Source organism: Porites lutea, chromosome 7, assembly GCF_958299795.1.
Source record: "Porites lutea chromosome 7, jaPorLute2.1, whole genome shotgun sequence".
NCBI lineage: Eukaryota > Metazoa > Cnidaria > Anthozoa > Scleractinia > Poritidae > Porites > Porites lutea.
Window position 1 is genome coordinate 12,902,843 of NC_133207.1, and position 6,502 is coordinate 12,909,344.

The following is a 6,502-nucleotide window of genomic DNA, read 5'->3' on the forward strand; positions in this document are numbered from 1 at the left end:
AAAACTGACAACCGTTTTTCTCACAACTTGGACCCCTAAGAAAGCCCCAGCTTCTTTTCTTCCCTCTCTGGAGACCTTTCTTAAAGGAGGGTAAAGGTTATTTCACTTTTGCTTACCTGAAACTAAACTGTACGGCAGGAATGGCCTTCAGTGCATGAACTGTAAAACATGTATTATTTCCTTTAGAGACGATGAGCTGGAAAAAGTACGTATGATTGGACTGAAGCCTGTACATGTTTATATAAAAAATTGCTCCTTTTTCAGCTATCCAACCGTATGGGCATTCTCCTTTAAAGGCAGCTTTATCTTTTTGTCGATTGCACATCCAACGGAACCGTAAGTCTTCCTTTCTAAAGGTATCGGGGTCGACGGATAAATAGGCCTTTAAAACAACTACCTCGCCGAATCGTTTTTCAGATTCCTTTGGCCCGCTTATGGTAACTGTCATAGCTGATTTGACAATTCTTAGAAAGGCGGAACCATTCAGCGTTATGCCATCGACGTTTTTGAGGACAGCGGTGTACCTCATAAAAGTGTCAGTAATACAACACTGTCCAGGAGGACTCGGCAAGTATTCATTCATTGTTAAAAATGGGCCTGTTCTGAAGCTATTTTCCATTATTATAAAGATCTCCCATCTTGGCGAATGATCATTTCTTTTTCCGTTGCAAAAATCTATTCCTCCATCTGCCCCCGCTTGTGATGTTATAACTATTTCCGTGGCTGTAGAAGTTGTTCTTTGAAGATCATATACAGATAAGGAACAATTGTAATTTTCTATATGGATAAAGAGAGACTGCATTGAGAGAGAATTGTTATTTTAACAAAAATTAACAATACCCTTTTCAGGGACGTTTCCTGATCAAAATCAATTTTCACAAAAAAAGATATCTTAAGTTCTCTCGCTTACCAGCGTAAACATGAACCATGCGCTCATAATTGGTCGTGGTATTTTCCATGGAGTTTCGAAGCCTCCGTATCTCTTCAAAAACTTGTTGGGCAATTATTTTGTCCTACAAAGGGAAGCATATATAAAGTTAAGTAGCAACAAGACGGGGTAGACTTCATATGCAAATTTTGAAGCAAAAAACTCTGGTGCTTACTTTCGAGAAAACGACATTAAATTGCACTGCGGGTTGGGGTTGAAATAAATTTATAATGCAGCAGACGAGTGACCATTCAATGAATGATTTTCCAGTAATCGTGCAGCTAGCTATGCGCACAGGATTATGGGATCGCCGGGGGGAAACATTGCAAGTCGCTACAAAGAAATGTAAGGCGTGGAGTTATTTCTACGTTAAAAGTAATGTTTTTGGACATAGAATGTCGCATTTTGCAGTGGCAACCATCGGAGGTGTGTATTGATCTGCAACTTTAAAAACAAAAACATCTTCCCCACGTTGACCGTATATTGATTTCTCCTCACCAAGAACACACAAGCAAAATGTTTTGTCATGAACCAGATCACCAATGAGTTCTAATGCCTTTTCCAATCACTTGTGGGAGGATATAGAATCTCTCTCACTCTCTCGTCCGATTTTTCCTTATCTACTCATGAACAAATACCATGTACTTTCTATGGAATATTTCGTAGATGTTACTTAGTTTATACCAAAGTAAAGGAGGAGTTTTTGTTTTTACGGCCTCATAAAACACCACCTTTAGTTGTTATCCAGTGACACAACCCGCACAGCACCGCACAGCGCTGATCGTGGCCGGGCGTAGTTACACTCGTTGTAAAAATCACCATACGTAATTAAAAATAAAAAGCTTAAATGAGCTAATCCCCCTACATTTAGACCTTAATTTGTACTATATATCTCGAGACCTTTTCTTCATGTATAGTTCACCGTGTAAATTCAGTAAACATAAATTTCACACTCAACCTCACGAAAGGAGTGTTTATTGATAGAGTTTAGCGCATTAATCACACAGAAACTTGATATTTCAACGCACCAACATTAGTCACCTCAGCTTCTCACAAAATCACGAAGAAAATGCGTTATTTTAAGTCCAAAGACACAGTTTTTGACGGATAAACTACATTACGCCAAGCACTTCTTTGTAGCGACTCGCAATGTTTGCCCCCATAGCGATCTCAGAATCCTGTGCGCATAACACGGGTCTCCGAATAGTGGAAAATCATTCATTTGTTACTACTAACACTTGAAAGCGCACACTCTCAATCATATACTATTTGTGTTTTTTAAGTAAGGGAAAACTGAATCCGGGGGGGGGGGGTCTAAAAGAAGCAGGGATTAATTTGAAGGACGAAGGGAAATTAGCGATGAAAAAAACACACCGGTAAATTTTAACTAGAGCTTGCAGTTGTTCCTGCCCAGTGGCAGTTTTTGACAAGAGCATCGCTATTTCAATAATAGGCCATTTGCACGAGGGCGTCATTTTACTACTACGACCAGAATACTTTTCGTTTTTCTTTTCATACTTAAATTTGGTAATCCCAGCGAGATTTATGACAAAAGCCGTATTTTGTACAAGAAAGAAAAACCCTGAAGGATTCTGGTCGTAGTAGTAAATGATGTCATTGTGCAAATGGCCCATTGAAGAATTAAGTTACATCGATAGTATTGTATATTCTTTCCTGCGGCATAAAACGTTGATTTGAGAGGTCGTGATTTATTTTTTGGTGGTTTTGGAGTTGCCATGTCGCTTTGGTCTTGATCACTTGATAAACAATTTGCAAGAGCTATGCAATCCTTTTTGTTAAATTTTGCAGAAAGCTGAATTATAAAACTTGAGTTTTCTTTTTAATTATTACATGCATGTCTCAAATTATTTCCCCTGCTTATTTGTTTAACAAAGCAATCGTGTTTTATCATCGAATCCTGAATAGGTGAAAAATAGCTGGAAATATGAAGGGAAGTGCATAGGTAATAAGATACCAAAGTGACCGATTCACGACACAGTCGACATGTGTATATTTTCTTACCTTTGTATTCTTTTCCCCATTTTCCAAACATGATCTCGCTTTAATAAAAGTAGCGTCCGTCAAAGACATCTTTAAAATGTTACCCAGTCCAAACAGCATTCTCTCGTTGACGTCTTTTTTTAGAGTGTCAGTGTCTTCGGAGTTATTATTTATTAGCTTGGAAAGGAAGTCTATTCCCACATGAATTTTACGTAGTGCTAATTCCTATAATCGTAACATTCAGTTTCCATCATGTTTGTCTTAAAAAATATTTACATCGCTAAAACAAAAGAGTACGAAGAGTAAGAAGTTATTGGGTCTTTCAAACTAAGCATTGAACACTGAACTTGAAACCAACCTACGATTACGACTTACTTAAACAAACACAGCACTCTTGAACTAAAAGACAAATAATTGATGAGACAAAATGGATAGAAATGATCTAGTAGTGGTCCATGATCATTCCTTTTTCACTAAAAACAGAGAGGTTTTTGGCTTTTCCCCAAGACGTAACTTAAAAAAATAGGAACACAATACCTGTGAGTCCAATGGAATATCACCCCTGGTAGCCATGGCTAAGATAATGCTTACTTTCGACAAAAGTTCATTGCTACTTATTTCCACGCGCCTTGTTTCTTCGAGGATGTTGCTTTTTGCCTAAAAAACGATTTTAAAGGGTAATAAAAGCCTTCATTGATTGAGAAGTTAAACATATTTTAAAACGCATATTGAACTATTTGTTTTTTGGACAAAATGAATAGCTTACCATTTGGCCAACATGGTTCTTTTCATAGTACCTCTGAAAGAAAACCAAAGGAGGAGTTAGCAAAATGTATTTGACAGCTATCAAATGTAACTTCACCACAAATAGTGGACGGATGTTCTACTAGGACAAAAAGTACGTTTACATATATTCCAGAAATAAGTCGGTCCCTACTAAAGATCCTCCTTATACATAAAAGTATAGATGTAGAGCCTTGATTTTCTCCAGCTCCAGATACTTGAGTTTATTTAACGTTAGTTGATTGCAATGTTCATAAGGATGGCTGGATCGGTAAAGAAAAAAAAAATAAAGAAAAAACGGTCCCTAACATTGACTTGTTTTTAATGCTTCTGACACGGATTCAAGTGTGACTTGATTGTTTTGTTTACCTCTAGAGCCTCCAGAACTGAAAGGACGGAAATGGCTAAATCACACGCCTTGGTATATTTCCTAATTGTGATTAAATAGTTGAGTCTGTTGGGTTTTTTGTAAGCAATCCTGTACAAAGTTTTGTTGACATCTTCAGAATTCTTGGGTTGAACCTAATTTAAAAACAGAAAAAAAAATACGTAAAAACGCCAAACAGAACCAACCAGCCCAGGAAAGGCTGAACACCACCGCATTCTTCGTCCCCTACTCTTTTCGAACAGTGGTGTGGGTTCTTTTTCGTCCTTCAAGAAACAAATAACTGAACATGTTGTGAGACGGGACCTTTTTCGTCCTTATCCTAGAAGATTAGTCTAACCGTTTGCAGATGTCATTACAAAAGCAGCATTGTCAAATTCTTCACAGATATTTAAAGACCCAGAGTGTTGGTCCGGCCAGGTTTTGAACCCTTGGCCTACCGCTCAGCAGACTAGTGCTCTCCCAAATGAGCTGACCAGGTGGCGGTTTAGGGGCATTTCCTCGCAAAGCAATAGCAGACCTTGTATTAAACGGTGCATCTAGCATCTAGGAACGCCATAGGAGGAAACAGAAGTGCTGAAGACTTCTATTTGGTTTGGATACTAGTTCACGGAAACTCTCAGCATTTTACAACTCGTTGGGACCAATTCTGACAATTATACCTTGACTGTTACTCTTTCGACAGTAATATCTCCATATGAATCCTTGACATGTACATCTACTGGGAACTCGAAATCCTGAAGCCTGTCACCAACTGGAAGTGTTGTTGATAGCCTGTTCACTCCAATGCCCGTAATTGGAGCATTTATAACTACGCCTACGCTAGTGTTATAAACGAACTCATATGTTAGTGGTATGTCTTCGTCTTGCCATCCCAGGCAAGTGATATTAAAAGTGGTTTCCACGGCAAACCCTTCTTCCGGTTCAACAAAACAACCACTTTTGGCGTTTTCTAGCTGAATTGGCGGAGAATTCATATGAAATGCCTCAGTATGGTGTTCGTCAATGATTCCATATCGTTCTTTGATTTTAATCGTGGCTTTAACTTTGAACGAAATATCCCTTGCGTACGTTACAGCAGTACTCCAAGAGAGTTTATTCAGAACAAAACTGTTCAGTGGTGGACTTTTTTGGATAATTGTTTCCCAGTGTCTGCCTTTGTACACCGTTTCGTATTCTCTGATCTTCCATGTAATCATGGTCACGTTATTGCATAGGTGTCCCTTACATTCAAGGTTGAGGTTCAAGGGCTTAGACTGAATAACTTTCCTTCCACAATTTGAAGTGCATCTGAAAATAAAATAAAATCATTAGAAATATAATCATCCTCGACCTTGGTCAAAATTACAAATGAAGTGGGCTCTTCTAGGGGATAACTTCCCTCTTACTCGCAGCTAGTAGGTTCTGCTCACCACAGTACCCAATGAGACTATTCAAAACTAGTGCATAAATAATTTGTACATTTACCGAAACCGATATTCTAAGATCACCCAAGACAAGAGGGGGTTGCAGCTGTGAGAAAGTTTAACTTTTAAGGAGTGTTCTCAGTTCCTCCCAGCAAAAAAATATCACAAATCAATCCAGAAAACTGATCCTTTTCGAGTTTACTTAATGAGGTAGAGCCATGGAGATTTCACCCGGACTTAATTTCTCAAATAGTAAATATCGACCCTTGATAATTCAAAAAGCTTGTTTTTGAGGGTTGTTGTGAGACATTTGTATTACAAACCTGAATGTAACGTCTATAGCGGGAAACACTTTTAATCCATGAACTACTGAAGTGTTCCGATATCCTTTTGAAACTAGGAGTTTAAACTCGTGTGTGTGATTAGACTTCAACCTATTAATATCCACAAAAAGGAGTGTCCCATTAGCAGCTGTCCTCCCGTGTTTACACACTTTGAAATCAGTCTCTTTGTCTCTTTTGCATTTCCAGATGAAACTCAAAGTTCCCATACTGCGAATATCAGGATCATATGATTCAGAGGCGTTTAGCACGACGTCCATCTCAAACCCCTTTTTAGCTTCTTGGGGACCAGTTATAATTGCTACTAGCTCTGGTTGGACAATTTTGAGAACGCCGAAATCATCCACATTTCTAATGCCTAACTCGCTTACTTGGGCAGTGAACCTCACAAAAAGATATGTGAGATAGCAGTCCTCACAAAATGTTGTTGGCTGTAATAAATATTCACTGCCGTTATGGACGTCATATCTTAACGAGGAGTCCGTAAGCTGGTTTTCATTGAAAATAAAAAATATTTCCCATCTTGCATGTGAAATGGACTTAATCTTTGAGTTGCACAAAGTCACGTATGCACGGAGCATCATGTTAGACGTCGTCAAAACCTCTGTAGCTTCAGTAATTGTTTTGTTGAGGTTAATATGAGCCTCAGGAAAGGAGC